General features: G+C 47.2%; 1 long non-coding RNA gene across 1 annotated transcript in view; it reads right to left on the reverse strand.

Moving 5' to 3' along the window:
- Positions 1–4,458: 4,458 nt before the first annotated feature.
- The window catches only part of LOC142759530 (uncharacterized), a 69,763-nt gene continuing 55,054 nt past the window's right edge, over positions 4,459–19,167 (reverse strand). The window contains exon 3 of the long non-coding RNA XR_012883146.1: positions 4,459–4,540. This is a non-coding gene — a long non-coding RNA (uncharacterized LOC142759530). The remainder of the gene's footprint in view (positions 4,541–19,167) is intronic.

Genomic DNA, 19,167 nt, shown 5'->3' on the forward strand with positions numbered 1-19,167 from the left:
ATCAAATCAAATAAAAAAAATCATATTACACTCCCCAACATTGAAATTGCAACACCAAGTAGGAAAAGTTTTGGAGTTGTGGAAATCACAGGATCGATAAACATGTTAATAATATGTAAATGATAAAAAAAATGGAAACTAAAATGTTCCAAGCATCTTGATTTATTCAGTCTTGAGTATGAGCGCCAAGCGCATAAATACACGTACTGACACGCCTTGGCATGCTATCAATGAAGTTATTAATGCTTGTCGGAGAAATGTTATGCCATGCTAAACTCACTTGGGCTCGCAAACCTTCAAGATTGACTGCTGGCAGCTCCCTTTGCAATTGCCGACCAATGACGTCCCAGATGTGCTCGATAGGAGACAAGTCCGGAAAAGCTGCAGGCCATGGTAGCACTTTTAGGCCACGCAGGCTGCTCATAGTAGCATGAGCTACATGCGGCCTGGCATTGCCCTGTTGAAAAACTGCTTCTCTGACACTTTCGAGAAATGGCCAGACCACTGTCAATGTAACACCGAGCTGTTAGTGTACCTGAAATGGAGACTAGAGGGGTCCAGCTACCGTACATTATGCCTCCCCACACCATAATCCCGGGAGTAGGACCGGTGTGACGTTCCCTTGTGAAGGCCCCTTCATGGCATTGCCCATGTGGTCTTGATCAATCATTGGGTATAATTACGTCCGAGACAAAAGCGTGACTTATCGCTAAAGAGGATAGACCTCCATTGCCGTCTTGCTGTACACCATGATAGCCATTGAGAGTGGTCGCATGTGGTCAATGGAACACCTGTAGCTGCACATCTGGCTCATAGCCCAATGTTGTGCAAATGCTTTAAGATGGTTTGTGTCGAAACTGGTTGCCGCACTAGGCTTGGGATGAGACATCCAATTTCACTTGCAGTACAGAATGGATCACTACGCGCCATTCTAACAATAAGACGATCAGTCCATGCAGAGGTTCGCCTCCGCGCACCTCTTGCGGTCATTCCCATTTGTTGTTCTCCCAACCTCTGGGACACGCACCGTTGAACAGTGCTGACATCCCGGCCTAGGCGCGTAGTATTCGTGCTAGAGTGATAAACTGACATCTCTCAGTTCATTCTGTACCTCTCAGTTTGCGACAAGTGGCACGTCGATGAACAGGAGGAATCGCACACCACTTGATCCGATTTTTGAGGTTTCATGTTTCATGTAAATCTGGCTTTTATGCCCCTCCCACATGCCACAGATTGGAGCAGGGTGCTTGAAAATTTGATCATTTGCAGATCTTAGTGACATCCGTTGCTTCCTCGATTTGCATAATGGCTTGCCTTTCTTGGTGTTGCAATTTCAATGTTGAGGAGTGTATTATAAGCCTTGATGTAAACAAGGCTTTTGATCGAATCTTGTGGTCTCATCTGATAAGAATTATTAATTTTTATTTTTTAATTTTTATTTCTTTAGGACTATTTATGAACCCTGAATCTTTCATTTGAATTAATTGATCTCGTTCAAATCGATTTAAAATAACTTGAGGTATGAGATAGTGATGTCCCTTGTCTGTTTAATGTGACCCTTGAGCCCCTTCTTAGAACACTTAATTCGCTTTCTATTTTTCAGAGCATCAATATTGGTTACACAACTGGTAAAACTTTTATTTCTGCTGACGATCTGAAGCTTTTGGTGGATAATGCTAGAGAAGCTATGTCTCATATAATGTCCTTAATTGATCAATTTAGCCTAATGTCTGGTTTTAATGTTAACTTTACTAAGTCGAAAGCCATGCCTGTCACAAAACGGGTTAGTGGACCCACTAGGCCGTACCGCCGAAGCAGGGAGGCAGCTGGCCAAACAACAGGAAACCCCAGCAATACAATGTCCCGCACAAGGGTACCTGGATAGTCCGGACAGTGGCCGATGGGTGCAGCAGGTAACGCCAAACGTGGCGGATGACACAGGTGCCGCAGGTTGCACCAGACGTGGCGGATTCCTCCGGACGTGGCAGATGACACAGGTGCCGCAGGTTGCGCCAGACGTGGCGGATTCCTCCGGACGTGGCAGATGACACAGGTGCCGCAGGTTGCGCCAGACGTGGTGGATTACTCCGGATGTGGCAGATGACACAGGACGTGGCGGATTCCTCCGGACATGGCAGATGACACAGGACGTGGCAGACTCAATACTAAAGGCACAGCACGGGAAACAGGAACAGGAACAAGGCACGGGTAACAACTGGAACGGGAAACAATAAGCGACCATTTGCAAGACAGACTGGGAAAACTAACAACGCTCAGGCAAGGATCAGAAGGCCTGGGGCCTTCTTATAGACCAGGAAATCATGGCAGTTGATGATGATGACGATTTCCTAAGTGAGACAGCAGAACGGAGTGGAAGTGAGCGCTGGTGTCTCCCAGGAAGGAGATGGGGGCCAGCGCTCACGGATCCATGGCTGCGGGCGTCGGGAGTTGAGTAAACCCGACGGCCCGCGGCCATGGACGCTACAATGCCGATATTTAGATTTGCCCGTAGAGGATAGGGGGATTCATTCCCTTTTACATGAAAACTGAATTCCCTAAAATATCTAGGAATTAATTTGTAATTTAACATCATGAACTTTATGCTTCCAGTATTTATCTAATGCTCCATAAAATGACTCAAGAATTACACTCTTGAAAACACTTTCTCTTTTTACACAGCAAAAGGGTCATCTTATTAAGAAAAACTTATCCCCCAAATTATTGTACCTTTTACTCTTCCCCATGATCTTAAAAAAACAGATGAGAAATTACTCAAATAAATATTCCGCAACTTTATTTGGGGAGGGAAGGGAAGTCCTAGAATTTGTATTTTTGAATTGCAACAAAATAAATATTTAGGAGGCCTGATTTTTCCTAACCTAAGATATTATAGTTTAGCAGCAAGTACCGTATATGTTATGCTTTTAATTGGATTGGCCAAAGATCTAAATTCATTTATTTGTTGGTTGACTCTAATTTTTGTGTCCAAACTAATTTGGTAGCTTTACTGCACACCCAAAATACAGATCTTCCACTTTCTATCAAAAACATCCCCCTTATCTGGACAATAATACAATGCTGGCGGATAAACAGGAAAAAACGCCTTCAGTCCATAGTCCTCTACACTTCTTCCTTTCCTAGGTAACACAACTTTTTTTGAAGGAAAACCGTCACCAAGTAATAGATTGTTTGCGACACCACACTGTATTTACTGTGAAGATTTCCTTTTCGCTTTGGGCAATGCTTTAACAAATAAAGAAGCTACCTTTAAATTTCCAGTCCTGACTGGATGAATATTTTCCTATTTACAAATGCGGATTTAACCCCTACATGTTGCTGCTCTGGCTATTTAAGTCGCTGCAGCCGATACCCCGTGCTTGAGCGACGTTAATTCAAGGCAGTTAGCAAAGTGCAGAGTGTACCTATGTGGGAGTGCTCACCACCGACTCCCTAGTGCAGGGGTATGGTTAGGAACTTCCCCTGTCATAATGGAACCAAATGGTTCTGTTATCACCACTGTAACCATCATAAACTAACTATTTATGGTGATCACAGTGTAATGTCCGTGGTTGCTGATCACGAACTCCTTCCATCCAGTCGACGCCCTTCTCTCCAGAGATGTCTGCTGTTGCGGCCGTCCTGTTCCACAGTGACCACCAGGGTGCGTTCGCGAGCTCAGTCCAGACTTAAGGAGCCAAAGTGCACACAGGTGGGAGATTGAGGTGATTGCTCCCAGAGCACCCTGGGATATAAGAAGGGCTGTGCTCCTCCCTGCAATACCTGAGCATTGTTGTCGTACCCTAGTCTGTCTAAGCAAATGTGTTTCCCAGTTCCCAGTGTTTCCCGTTCCTGCTACCTGTAACCTGTATCCCGTGCTATCCTGGTCATGTACTGTATATATGCTGTATACCACGCCTGTTTTGCTACACCACGCCTGGAGCCTGCCTGCTGCCTAGTCCCAGCCGAGCCTGTCTTGCTACAGTCTGAGCTACCACAGGTACACTATACGAACTATAGACTGTGTCCTGTTGGCCAGCTGCTATACCGTCAAGGCGGAACGGCCCAGTGGGTCCACGTACCCAACGTGACTATATATATATATATATATATATATATATATATATACACGGAACCCAATCATATCTATAATATGTCTAGGTGCCAAAAACCCTCACCACTCAATCCTATATAGAGGGTATTTGTGTAAAAGGCCAATATATGGCTCATGGTAACAACCACAAATGAACTCAGGTTGTGTGTACAATCATCGGATGCAATTCCACATATGATGGAGTCAACATTATTCAAAGATTAAAAAAATATAGATTCCTATCTCCCTACTTGATAGTGTTAATTCCACTCTCATAGCCATGAATATACCAAAAGGCATTAGTGTTAAGTGATCACACAATTGACATATATAGAAAAATATATCTATAGGACTCAAATATCAATGTATACTTTTTATTAAGAATAAAGACAGTTATCATTAGCCGGTTTCATTTCTGGTGAGCCCATCCATCTTTCACAATAGTGTGGTCTGTGAATAAACAGAAATGTGAAAGTTAAAAATAGTACTAAACTTTATTTAAAAAAACGACATAATAAAATCAAAACCTGCACTGAGGCTGTCTTAGAACGGAACAGAGAACATACGTAGAGTAGCATTTAGAAAACATTACCTAAAGGGAAATTGACATTCAGACCCTGTGGTTTAAGAGCGTTCAGCCTATGGATCCATTGCAACTCTCGGGACTTAAGCAGTCTAATTACCTGTTACCACCCCGTCGTAGCGGGGGAATGTGGTCTATTATCCAGAATCTAAGGTCACTTTCACTATGTTTAAGATCAGTGAAGTGCTTCGAGACTGTGAGATCCAGCCTCTTCTTTTGTATTGTGTAACGATGTTGGTTAAGACGTACAGTGGGTGACGTGGGCACTGAAATACATATACCACAAACGTTGTATCACATGTAAGGAAATGGTTGATCAAAAATTGTTGACCCGTTTTTGGATGTTTTAAAAGGTTCCCTTTCGTCATAAGTGTGTAGTTCGTGCAACTAAGACATAGGAAACAGCCTTTTTTGGGGGGATGTAAATGAGTTTGGTAACTACCCTTAGTGGGGCCCATATGTAACTTCACCAACTTATCCCTAAGGTTCGGCTGTCTTCGATATGAAAACATAGGCATTTGTTGGAACTCATCCACAGTTTGGAGACATCTGCCAAGCATAGTCTAGTGTTTCCGAATGATGTCACTGGTTTGATTACTCATTTGTGAAGAGGTAGAAATGAAGGGAATACGTTTATCACGACATTTTAAATCTTTACTTTTCAGAAGGTTAACTCTAGGAACCAAATCCACCCTATGCCTGTGCTAATTTAATAAATGACTAGGATAACCTCTAGCCTTAAATTTTTCAATCATCCCATCCTGGCCATGTTCAAGCCTATCAGGTTTATTAATTATTCTTTTGGTCCGTAATAACTGGCTGACTGGTAGAGATTTTATCAGACTTCTAGGGTGTGAACTATCGTAACGCAATAGGTTGTTCCTATCGGTCGATTTAACAAAAAGGTCTGTTGAGAAAGCTGTACCATCTAATTCAACTAGTACGTCCAAGAACTGTAATGTGGTTTTAGAACTAACCAATGTAAATTTCACCGTCTGGTCTATAGAATTAAGGAAATTGTGGAATTCAATAAGTTCTGTTGATCCCCCCATCCAAACGAGGAAGACATCATCTATGTACCGCCACCACCTCAGCACATGCCGAAAGTTGTGGGATACATAGACGAGGTCCTCCTCGAGAGTACGCATATAAATATGCGCATATGTCTGTGCTATGTTTGAACCCATTGCGGTTTCTTGGCGCTGAACAAAAAACTGATCACGAAAAAGATTTAGCCAACATTTTCGCCACAGCCCTCAGGCCGCCATCATGTTGAATCGATGAATAGAGATATATTACATCAAAAGAGGCCAAGATAACCTCACTACCTTCTGTCAATTCCAACCCCTGTAGTTTAACCAAAAAACTGTGGTATCCTGAACAGTGGCGGATTAAGTAGACCATAGGTCCTGGGCTGTTCCACAAACTTGGCCCCCCCTCCACACTGCCGCTCTGCCGTGTCTATAGTGAACACCACCTTTTTGTGTGAGCATTGACAAATGGTTGTTTAGATTCCCCTTGTCAAAGGGCTGTGTCCCTACTTACTGACAGTCTCCAACCATCCCTAACGGTATCACACTGTGTAGGGACACTTCCTCTTCACAATGGGAATGGTAACACGCATTTGTCTATTAGTCCTGGGTACACAGAGATATGTAGAATACAAGGATTACCTGCAACAGACATGACAGGAGAGGTGACAGATCCTCTATAGATCCAGTGACTCACAATTGACGTCTTCTCTGATGGGAGCCGTTTTCTTTTCTTCTCCATCTGACGCAGACCGTTATGGCGACTTCTCCTGATGAGACATCTTTGCCCATCACTTCTGATGCCATTTCCAGCCTTTATAGTTACACACAAATTTAGACACCAAGGCCTAGAACCATACATTAAAGGGATTGTTCGGGCACGGACCGTTTTTTATACTGATGACCGATCGATGTGCCCGGACATCCCCTTTTACTCAGACTAATAAATTTGGACCCCAGACTAGATCATAGAATACATACAGACCCCAGACCTTCTAAACTATTGCAGTCAACAGACCAGACCCCCCTAAACAAATACAGACCCCAGAACAAGCACCCTGAATAAATAGAGACCTCAGACCGGACCCCTAAATACAGACCCCAGACCTGACCCCCTACACTAATAATGACACCAGACCTGACTCCCTTAATACAGACCCCAGACCGGACCCCCTAAACTAATACAGACCCCTAAATAAAGACCCCTAAACTAATACAGACCCCTAAATACAGACCCCATAAATTAATACAGACCCATAGACTAGACCCCTAAATACGGACCCCAGACCAAACCCCCTAAATACAGACACCAGACCTCAAACTAATACAGACCCCCTAAATACAGACCAAAGACCTGACCCCTACACTAATAATGACCAAAAGACCTGACTCCCTTAAGTAATACAGACCCCAGACCAGACCCTCTATTCTAATACAGACCCCAGACCAGACCCCTAAATACAGACCCCTAAACGAATACTGACCCTGGAACAGGCCCCCTAAATAGACCCTATAAACTAATACAGACCCCAGACCAGACCCCCTAAATGCAGACCCCTTAACTAATACAGACCCTAGAACAGGCCCCCTAAATAGACCCTATACACTAATACAGACCACAGACCAAACCTCCTAAATACATACCCCAGATCTCAAACTAATAAAGAACCCCTAAATACCAACCCCAGACCCCTTAAACTAACACAAACCCCTAAATATACAGACCCTAAACCCCTTAAACTGATACAGACCCCAGTCCAGACCCCTTAAACTAATACAGACACCAAACCTCCTAAATACAGTCCCCAAACCAGACCCCCTAAATATAGTCAGTAAAACATATACAAGAAAAATTGGTCCGCTCACCACCAGGGCCGGACTGGGAATGAAATTCAGCCCTGGCATTTGATAGAACACAGGCCCACTTGCGATGTGGTGAATGTGAAATATGTTTGTCACCTTGTGATTATCTATATTCATATACAGTTATTAAATCATACCATTATACCAGATGAAATATTACCTACATACTGTTACTGAATAATACCGCCACAACATAACCATATAGTGACTGACTAATAACCCCATACTGTTACTGTATAATAATTATAATAACTATAATAAGACCAATATTACCAATAATAATACATTATAAGGTCCAAATAATACCGCCACACCATAACCACATAGTGACTGAATAATACCGCCACACCATAACCCCATAGTGAATGCATACCACCACCATACTGTTACTGGATAATACCACATCATAACCACATAGTGACTGAATACGCTATACTATTACTGAATAATACCTCCTTTCCATAACCACATAGTGACTGAATAATACCCCCATACTGTTACTGAATAATACCTCCACACCGTAACCACATAGTGACTGAATAATACCCTCATACTATTACTGAATAATACCTCCACACCATAACCACATAGTGACTGAATAATACCCCCATACTGTTACTGAATAATACCACCACACCATAACCACATAGTGACTGAATAATACCCCCATACTGTTACTAAATAATACTGCCACACCATAACCACATAGTGACTGAATAATGCCCCCATACTGTTACTGAATAATACCACCACACCATAACCACATAGTGACTGAATAATACCCCCATACTGTTACTGAATAATACCACCACACCATAACCACATAGTGACTGAATAATACCCCCATACTGCTACTGAATTAGGGATGTCACAATACCAGGATTTGGACTTCGATAACAATACTTTGTGTAGTATTGCGCAGTCGACTGCGCTATTGGTCGCGTCAAAAACAACGGAACCCTGTCACAACGGTGACAAGCGGAAACCTTTAGCAACGTTTACGTCACCATGGAGATCAAAGGCGAGGGAAGTAAAAGCTGAGGTTTCAGTTTGCCGTTCCGTTGAGGGGTTATCCGACGGAAACCTCAGATGGAAGGGCATCAGTGATGTGAACACAGCCTAACACATATGGTAGGCTTAGATACAGGGCTCATGTGCAGGTGTGATACTGTTTGTTGGACCCTGTATCTAAGCCTAAGGTAGGCTTAGATACAGGGTCCAGCAGACAGTAATCTTATACAGTATAAGCTGGGGCCCTGTATCTAAGGCTACCACATGGTAGGCTTAAAAGGGGTTGTCCAGACACTAAACATTGATGCTCTATCCTCAAGGATAGGCCATCAATAGCTGATGGGTTTGGGTCCGACTCCCGGGACCCCGCCAATCAGCTGTTTTGAAGGGGGTGCCGTGCTCGTACGAGTGCTGCTTCCCCTTAATTTCCCTTACTTGCTCACACTGTGAATCGTTGACACGTCTGTGTCAGCATTTCATAGTGTGAGAAAGTGTCCAGAATGAAGGGGAAGTGGCGCTCGTATGAGCACGGCTCCAGCAGAGTGGTATAGTACTTATCCTCCTCTCCGGCCGCAGGCCCGGATCTTGTGCACAGCGCATAGTGTTGTGACGTCATGCGCTGCGCACAGCGCTGTGACGTCAGGACCGCCGCTGTGCTCCGGAACCAGGAAGGTAAGTACTGTCAGTTACTATAGTAACGGGGGTCCGTGTAGTTTATTACATAGGCCCCAGTTACTATAGTAACTTTCGATGTGGTGCGGGGGGCGACCGATATAGTTACGCCACTGCCCCCACACCATAACCACAGAGTGACTGAATAATACCCCCATACTGTTACTGAATAAAAACCATTATACAAAGACCAATATTACCACCATGTAGTGACCATATAGTTGTCCAGTCCCTAAAAATTGATGGCATATCCTCAGGAAAGGCCATCAATAGCTAATGGGTCGAGGTCTCACTCCCGGGACCCGCGCCGATCAGCTGTTTTGAAGGGGCTGCAGCTCTCGTACGAGTGCTGTTTCCCCTTCATTTCTTTCATGCTCTCTGTGAATCGCTGACATGGATGTAGCGGCGATTCACAGTACAGTATTGCAGCCTTCTCTCATTGAAGCGAATGGGAGAAGGCGGCTGTAATACTGTGAATCGCCGCTACATCCATGTCAGCGATTCACAGAGAGCAAGTAGAAATGAAGGAGAAACAGCACTGGTATGAGCGCTGCAGCCACTTCAAAACTGCTGATATATATATGTATCTCTGTGGAATTATGCTGCTGCTGCTGCTGCTCAAGGTCCTGCGGTCATGTGACCAGCAGGTCTCTAAGCAGTAGTAAGAACTTCAGAGATAAGGTCATGTGACCTTATGTCTAAAGGTCCTTTTGCAGGACATACACAATGCAGTTTCGTTGCGTTTTTTGCTGCGATTCACGGCAAAATCACTGCAAAAACGCGACAAAACTACAATGTACTTTGGACGGCCATGGGCCCCCCTGGGAGCCTCGGGCCCCGGGCAGCCGCCCAAAACGCCCTATGATAATCCGCCATTGATCCTGAATGTACGTTTGGGCATCAGTAGCAAAACGTCTGAGAGATCTATCTAGAAATATAGCTATATAAAATCGAGTCCGTACCTGAGACAATTGGTCATCCTGGGGGTTAATCAATGTTTTGTGAATCTTTTGTAGTATATATAATACTGGAGTTTTAGGATGTTCTACTATCAAAAACTTTTTTAATTCGTCATCTATCAGACCACCACTGTTAGCTTCATTGAGAATCTCTGTAATCAATTTTAAGATACCAAATTTGGGATCATAAGGAATTGGCGTATAGATATTAATGTCAAGAAGTTGTCGATTAAACTCTCATATGTACATATAAGTATCCATGATGACAGTTGCTTCGCCTTTGTTCGCAAGCTTTATAGTCACACTATCATCATGGATAAGTTCATTAATTGCCGACATTTCATCACTGGTCATATTGGCATATTTAAGTCTTATACCATCATACATTGATCTCAAATTCCCAACATCATTCCTGTAGGTATTCACAAATGCATCGATGAACAGTACAGTAGACGGAGGTACAAAAGAACTCCTATTGGATAAACCAAAGTCCTTCAGTTGTAGCTCCGTATCCCTAGGTTTGGATGTAAATACATTGTTAGAAAACCAAGCTTTAAGTTTAAGACTTCTAAAGAATTGATGTACATCTGTCTCCACACGAAACCAGTCTACCTTGTATCATGCCCATGGCCGCGGGCCGTCAGGCTCGTTCACCTTCTGACGCCCGCAGCCATGGAACTGTGAGCGATTGTCCCCGTCTGCTCCTCAGGAGATGACAGCGCTCACTTCTGCTTCTCCCGGCCGGGTCTCGTAGGGCCAGCGCGCGCACCTGAAGTTAAGTACAAAATTGGCCCATGAGCACTCTGGACTATAAGAGGGACCCAGCCCCTTCCTGCCATGCCTGAGCCTTGTTGTCGTTACCCTAGTCTGTCTATGCAAATGGGCTCCTAAGTGTTTCCCAGTTCCCAGTGTTTCCCGTTCCTGCTACCTGTAACCTGTATCCCGTGCTATCCTGGTCAAGTGCCGTGATGAGCTGAAGTCGTGCTGTGCTGAGTACCACACCTGTCCTGTTACACCACGCCTGGCGCCTGCCTGCTGGCTGCCTGCTGCCTAGACCCAGCCGAGTCTGTCTTGCTACTGTCTGAGCTACCACAGGTACACTATACGAAGTATAGACTGTGACCTGTGTCCTGTTGGCCAGCTGCCATACCGTCAAGGTGGTACGGCCCAGTGGGTCCCCATACCCAATGTGACAGTAGGCTCAGGCTGTGGACCCCACTGGTCAATCCAAGACCGTGATGACGTCATTAGAGATGCGGGCGGATATGCTAGACCTCCGTTCTCGACAGGACCAACTCTTCCAGACCTTGAACATTATTGCACGTCGGCTGGAGGTGCAAGCTGCTCCTACTACACCTCCTGCCAGCACTGATCTTCCGATGGAGACGCGACCACCTGCTGTGGATTTTTTAACCAGTGCCAGATCCACTTTAGCCTGTATGCAAGGGCAGTTTTGTCTGACGGCACAAGGGTCACTTTCATCGTCTCTCTCATCACTGGCAGGGCCCTTGCATGGGCGAAGCCTACCTGGGAGAGACAAGGACCAGAGACCCGTGACTTCCAGGGGTTCCTACTTACATTTCGTACAGTGTTTGAGGAGCCTGGACAAGTCTAGTCTGCAGCCGCCTCCTTGTTGAACCTACGCCAGGGAGACACCTCCGTGGGTGAGTACGCCATCCATTTCCGCAGCCTGGCGGGAGAACTGTTGTGGAACAATCAGGCACTGGTGGCTACATTCTGGCAGGGACTGTCTTCTAAGATTAAGAACGAGCTTGCAGCCCGAGATCTGCCATCTACCCTGGATGACCTCATCCTTCTGGCCACCCGGATTGATATAAGGATTCGAGAAAGGCTCCAGGAGGCTCATCGGGATGGAGGACTCCCCAGTCTGGTACCTACTTTGCGGCAACCCCGACTGTCCTCTGATGCTGATCCTCTTAAGGAGTCTGTGAGGATGGACCAGGCTAAGCTTTCTACCCAGGAGAAACAACGCAGACGCACCTCGGGACTCTGTCTATATTTCGGCCTCGGAGGCTATCTTGTTGTCACGAAGCGGGTTAGTGGACCCACTAACGTAGCAGGGAGGCAGCTGGCCAAACAACAGGAAACCCCAGCAATACAATGTCCCGCACAAGGGTACCTGGATAGTCCGGACAGTGGCCGCAGCTCTGGCACTGATGGAGATGGGTGCAGCAGGTAACGCCAAACGTGCGGATGACACAGGTGCCGCAGGTTGCGCCAGACATGGCGGATTCCTCTGGACGTGGCAGATGACACAGGACGTGGCGGATTCCTCCGGACGTGGCAGATGACACAGGACGTGGCGGATTCCTCCGGACGTGGCAGATGACACAGGACGTGGCAGACTCAATACTAAAGGCACAACACGGGAAACAGGAACAGGAACAAGGCACAGGTAACAACTGGAACGGGAAACACTAAGGGACCATTTGCAAGACAGACTGGGAAAACTAACAACGCTCAGGCAAGGATCAGAAGGCCTGAGGCCTTCTTACAAACCAGGAAATCATGGCAGTTGATGATGATGACGATTTTCTAAGTGCGCGCGCTGGCCCTTTAAGGCCAGGCATGAGTGTGCGCGCGCACCCTACGGGACACAGCAGAACAGAGCGGAAGTGAGCGCTGGCGTCTCCTAGGAAGGAAATGGGGACCAGCGCTCACGGATTCATGGCTGCGGGCGTTGGGAGGTGAGTAAACCTGACAGCCCGCGGCCATGGACGCTACACTTGTGAGTCTGTGTTCCCAAAAGCCGCAACGCTTAGGGTTGGTGGGAGAGACAACCCTGGGTAAAGAGGGACTTTCGTCTAAATTGTCCATTCCCGTGACCATAGTGTCCGGAAAGAAAACGCATCGGGTCTTTGCGTATCTGGACCCTGGATCCGCTGCTAATTTCATTCGTAGAGACCTGGTGGATCTTCTCCAAATTGCCCACTACCCCTCTGGAGAGGCCTGGTACGAATTTGTTCGGCTCAGCTTCCTCTGCCTCGGTCACTGGCAGGATTGCCTGGTCATTATTCTGCATTTTCGGCTGTCTTCAGCAAGAAAGAGGTCGGAGACACTGCCCCCAAACCGGGTGTATGACTGTCCTATCGACCTAGTTCCAGGTGCATCCCTTCCTCGTGGTAGGGTATATCCTCTCTCCTTGCCAGAGACTCTGTCCATGTCCGCCTATGTTAAAGAGAACTTGGAGAGGGGCTTCATACGGAAGTCGACCTCCCCGGCAGGAGCCGGGTTCTTCTTCGTCAAGAAAAAGGATGGTTCTCTGCGACCTTGCATTGACTACCGGGTCTCAACCAGATCGCGGTGAAAAATAGATATCCGTTGCCATTGATCTCTGAACTGTTTGATCGCATACGTGTGGCCAAGATTTTTTCTAAACTAGACCTGCATGGGGCTTACAACCTAATCCGGATTCGCCGGGGTGATGAATGAAAGTCGGCATTTAACACCCGTGACGGACACTATGAATATCTAGTAATGCCCTTCGGCCTGTGTAATGCTCCCGCAGTCTTCCAAGATTTCGTTAATGACATGTTCCGTGACCTCCTCTATGTTTGTGTTGTGGTCAATCTTGATGACATCTTGATTTTTTCTCCAGATCCTATGACTAATCAGAGACATGTCCGTCCATCCGTTTGTTTCGGTTAAGGGAGAACCACCTGTACGCCAAATTTGAGCAGTGCGTGTTTGAGAAAGATGCTCTACCCTTCCTGGGCTACATCATCTCGAATCAAGGCCTCAAGATGGATCCTGAAAAGGTAAAGTCCGCCCTGGAATGGCCACGCCCTCAAGGCTTGAGGGCCATTCAGCGCTTCTTGGGATTCGCCAATTTCTACAGACAATTCATTCCAAACTTCTCACTGACATCTCCTATCTCTAACCTCACCAAGAAAGGCATGAAAGCCAAGGTGTGGACTCCAGAAGCAGAGACTGCATTTAATAGCCTGAAGAGTGCCTTCACCTCAGCCTCTATCCTCCATCATCCAGATGTTTCTTGACAGTTCTCGTTGGAGGTGGACGCCTCCTGTCGGTGCTGGTGCATTCCTGTTCCAGAGAGGTTCCAAGGGCAAGTCAATGGTATGTGGCTATTACTCTAAGCTCTTCTCTTCCGCAGAACGCAACTAATCGATTGGGAATCGGGAGTTAGTGGCCATCATATTGGCTCTGGAGAAGTGGAGACATCTATTAGAGAGCGCAGTTCATCCCATCTTGATATTTACGGACCACAAGAACCTCACTTATCTCCAGACGGCCCAACGACTGAATCCCTGTCAGGCCAGGTGGTTGCTGTACTACCGTCCATCCGACAAGAATGTAAGGGCCGATGCCTTGTCCAGGTCGTTCGAGACAGAGGACACTATGGAGTCTCCACAGAATATCATTAACCCGTCTTGCACTATCTCTGTCAATCCTCTGCAAGTTAGAGACATTCCCCCAGGGAGGACTTTTGTGCGCCTAGCTGACAGAATAAGAATCCTCCGCTGGGGACACAGTTCCAAATTGGCAGGTCACGCGGGTGTCCGTAAGACCCGAGACCTGATTGCTCATCAGTTCTGGTGGCCCACGCTGCCCAAAGACATCACAGACTTTGTCTCCTCCTGCACAGTGTGCACAGCAAATAAAGTTGCCCACTCCAAACCGGTGGGCCTGCTCCAGCCGATGCCTGTGCCCGATGCCCCCTGGCAACATATTGCTATGGACTTTGTCACGGACCAGCCTCTCTCTGTTGGTTGCAGTATGGTCTGGGTGGTGGTGGACCGATTTTCCAAGATGGCTCATTTCGTTCCACTGACCGGCCTACCGTCCGCTTCTCGACTGGCGAATCTCTTCGTCCAACACATCTTCCGTCTGCATGGCTGTTCACCTCAAAGTTCTGGAGATGCTTCTGCATACTCCTCGGTGTGAAGTTGGACTTTTCCTTTGCCTACCAACCCCAGTCCAATGGTCAAGTCGAGAGAATAAATCTAATTATGGAGAACTATCTATGACACTTTATCTCCAGGCAGCATGATGACTGGGTGCAGCTGCTTCCTTGGTGTAACGTCTGACTTACACTCTGATGGCCACGGCCATGGACGTGTGAGTTCTCGGCGGCATCTACCTCCTGAGAGACGTCGGCACTCAGTTCCTGGTTCAGAGACTGTCTCCCGCAGGGCGCGCACGCCCACGCGTGCATGTCCTTAAAGGGCCAGTGTGTGCACAATTGCAGGAAATCTTCAATCAGCCCAGAATGCTGCTGGACTATAAAAAGGGCTCTGCTCTCTTGACATTGCCTGAGTGTTGTTGTGTACCTAATATTTGTCTTGCAAATGGTATCCTAGTGTTTTCCAGTTCCCAGTGTTACCCGTTCCTGCTGCCTGTACCCTGTATCCCGTGCTACCGTGCCTCTGTGCCGTCTAGAGTTGAAATCGAGTTGTGTCTTCCGCTGCATCTACTGCGTCACACCCGCCGGGTGTCTGTTTACTGCCGGAGCCTAACCTTCAGCCTGAATCACCGCTACTGTCTACATTGCCTCAGGTACCCTTTCTAGACTATAGACTTTGTATTGTACCTGTTTGGTCAATTCAAGGGCCTGTCACCCTGCCAAGCCATGCAGGCGGACCTGTAGGATCTGCGAGCACGATAGGATCAACTTCTTGTGGCAGTAGACTCCAAGGGACAACAGCTAGGGGCGCTAGCTGCTTCCTTCTCTGCTCCTATTCAAGCTCCTCCGATTGATCCTCCGGCTACACCTCCTGGCAGCTCCGGTTATGATCCTCGGTTCTCGCTGCCATTGCTGCCTGGTTTCCATGGAGACGCAAGTACGTGCAGGGAATTTCTTAAAGGACGGGTGTCGCGAAAATTTATTTTTTTATATAATATTGCTTTTATTTATTTGTGTGTTTGTGTTTTACTTTTTTCTTTTTTCTAACTTTTACTTCACTATGGGGGCTGCCATTTTGTTTTTCATCTCTGTATGTGTCGATTAACGACACATACTGAGATGGAATACGGCAGCTACAGTGCATAGGGCACAATGAACGGGAGCCGTTCCATTGACTCTGCTCTCTGGCTCTGTACTGCGCAGACGCAGGTTAGAGTCACACAGCAGATCAGCTGTTTGCAGGGAGATAGCAGGCGCCATACTGAAGACCAGCTGCACTGCAGGTAAGATGTGTGTCTCTGTCTGTCCCACTCTCTATCTCACAGACCCCCGCTCTCGTGACCCCCGACGGGCCCCCACCCCTAGCGCCCCCCCCCCCAATGGCCCCCCTCCTGACGCCCCCCCCGATGGCCCCCCCCTGACGGCCCCCCCCTGTATGAAGGACACATGATGCAACTGTACAGGGAAAGCCCTGAACGGTAAATCTCTCTAGTTGTGCTGAGACTATTTGGGGATGTGACTAATGAACCTCTCAGTCTCAGCACAACTAGAGAGATTTACCGTTCAGGGGTCTGGGAAAGCTGGGTGACCACCATTACCCCTCCTACTGGAGTGTGAGAGGTTCATTAGTCACATCCCCAAACACACTCCAGTAGGAAGGGTAATGGTGGTCACCCAGCTTTCCCAGACCCCTGAACGATAAATCTCTCTAGTTGTGCTGAGACTGAGAGGTTCATTAGTCACATCCCCAAACAGTCTCAGCACAACTAGAGAGATTTACCGTTCAGGGGTCTGGGAAAGCTGGGTGACCACCATTACCCCTCCTACTGGAGTGTTGGAGGTTCATTAGTCACATCCCCAAACACACTCCAGTAGGAAGGGTAATGGTGGTCACCCAGCTTTCCCAGACCCCTGAACGATAAATCTCTCTAGTTGTGCTGAGACTGAGAGGTTCATTAGTCACATCCCCAAACAGTCTCAGCACAACTAGAGAGATTTACCGTTCAGGGGTCTGGGAAAGCTGGGTGACCACCATTACTCCTCCTACTGGAGTGTGAGAAGTTCATTAGTCACATCCCTAAACACACTCCAGTAGGAGGGGTAATGGTGGTCACCCAGCTTTCCCAGAAGCAGATATAACCAGGAAAGGGCTGGATGGACGGGCTGAGGGTGCACAGGGTTTTTGGTGACCCCCTCTGTCATGTGATCGGACCTAGGTTACCGGTTCATCAGACGGGGTTCATGTGGCTATAAATCTGTCCATAACAAGAGACAGTGCACTCAGGACAAGCCCTGCCCTCATGCTGTAGTTGTATGGTTCTGTCTGCAGTGATGGCGGTGGGTGGCTCTGACACCCGCCTACCCCATCGGGTAATCTCAGGACAGAAGGAGTGTCCGGATTTGAGACACAGCGCCGCACCTGTCCTCAGGTTGTGTCTGGTATTGCAGTTCACCTCCATTGAAGTGAATAGGACAGAGCTGTAATACCACACACGACCTGAGGACAGGTGCGGCGCCATGTTTTCCTGGACGACCCCTTTAAGACTTTTCCCGTGTGTGTGTGTGGCAGAGCGGAGTGTGCACGGGCGCCGCTGATACTTCATAGCCGCTTATCAGCTGTTTTGAAGAATCAGCGGCGAGCACCCCCCCCACACACACACAAATCCCCCCAAACACGCAAAATCAAGTGTAATCAAGCGTTTTTTAATGCGATTTTTTGCACGCAAAAAAAAAACGTATCAAATACACGGCGTGTGAACCGGTCAACTGAAAAGTCATTCACTTCACTTTCATCATTCTAAGGGCTCATTTACACGAGCGTGTTATACGTCCGTGCGACGCACGTGATTTTCAAGCGCGTCGCAGGAACCTATATTAGTCTATGGGGCCGTGTAGACAGTCCGTGTTTTTTGCGCATCGTGAGTCCGCTGCGTAAAAGTCACGACATGTCTGTTCTTTGAGCGTTTTTCGCACATCACGCACCCATTGAAGTCAGTGGGTGCGTGAAAACCACGCATGTCGCACGGAAGCACTTCCATGGGACGCGCGTGATTTCGCACAACAGCAGTGAAAAGGATGAATGAAAACAGAAAAGCACCACGTGCTTTTCTGTTTACAAATATCCCGACGGAGTGTCATAATGATGGCGGCTGCGCGAAAATCACGTAGCCGCGCATCATACGGGGCTGACACACGGAGCTGTTAAGTGCCTTTTGCGCAGGCAAAACGCCGTGTTTTTTGCGTGCGCAGAACGCACACGCTCGTGTAAACCCGGCCTAAGGCTGGATTCACACGAGCGTGTGCTTTTTGCGCACGCAAAAAATGCGGCGTTTTGCCTGCGCAAAAGCCACTTAACAGCTCCGTGTGTCATCACCGTATGATGCGAGGCTGCGTGATTTTCGCGCAGCCGCCATCATTATGACACTCCGTTTGGATGTTTGTAAACAGAAAAGCACGTGGTGCTTTTCTGTTTTCATTCATCCTTTTCACCGCTGTTGCGCGAATCAGGCGCGTCCCACGGAACTGCTTCCGTGTGACATGCGTGGTTTTCACGTACCCATTGACTTGGGTGCGTGATGCGCGAAAAACGCTCAAAGAACGGACATGTCGTGATTTTCACGCAGCGGACTCACGATGCATGAAAATCACGCACCTGTCTGCACTGCCCCATAGACTAACATAGGTCTGTGCAACGCGCGTTGCACGGACGTATATCCCGTTCGTTTGAATAAGCCCTAAGGGTAAGGCCACACACAATGTTTACAGCTGAAAAATCGGAAGCAGAACGCCTACAAGCATCTACCCATTGGTTTCAATGGGAAATACGGCGTTCTGTTCCGACAGGGCGTTTTTTACGTGGTCGTTTTCCAAAACCGGTACGTAAAAAGACGCCCACCAAAATGAAGTGCGCATCACTTCTTGGGACGTTTTTGGAGCCAATTTTCATTGACTTTATAGAAAAACAGCTCCAAAAACGGGCGTTAAAAAAACGCGAGTTTGATTAAAAAATGGCTGAAAATCATGAGCTGTTTTCCATTTGTTTAGTCAGCGTGTGAACATACCCTTAGCCTTTT

The sequence above is a fragment of the Rhinoderma darwinii genome, chromosome 1 (assembly GCF_050947455.1).
Source record: "Rhinoderma darwinii isolate aRhiDar2 chromosome 1, aRhiDar2.hap1, whole genome shotgun sequence".
Taxonomy (NCBI): Eukaryota; Metazoa; Chordata; class Amphibia; order Anura; family Rhinodermatidae; genus Rhinoderma; species Rhinoderma darwinii.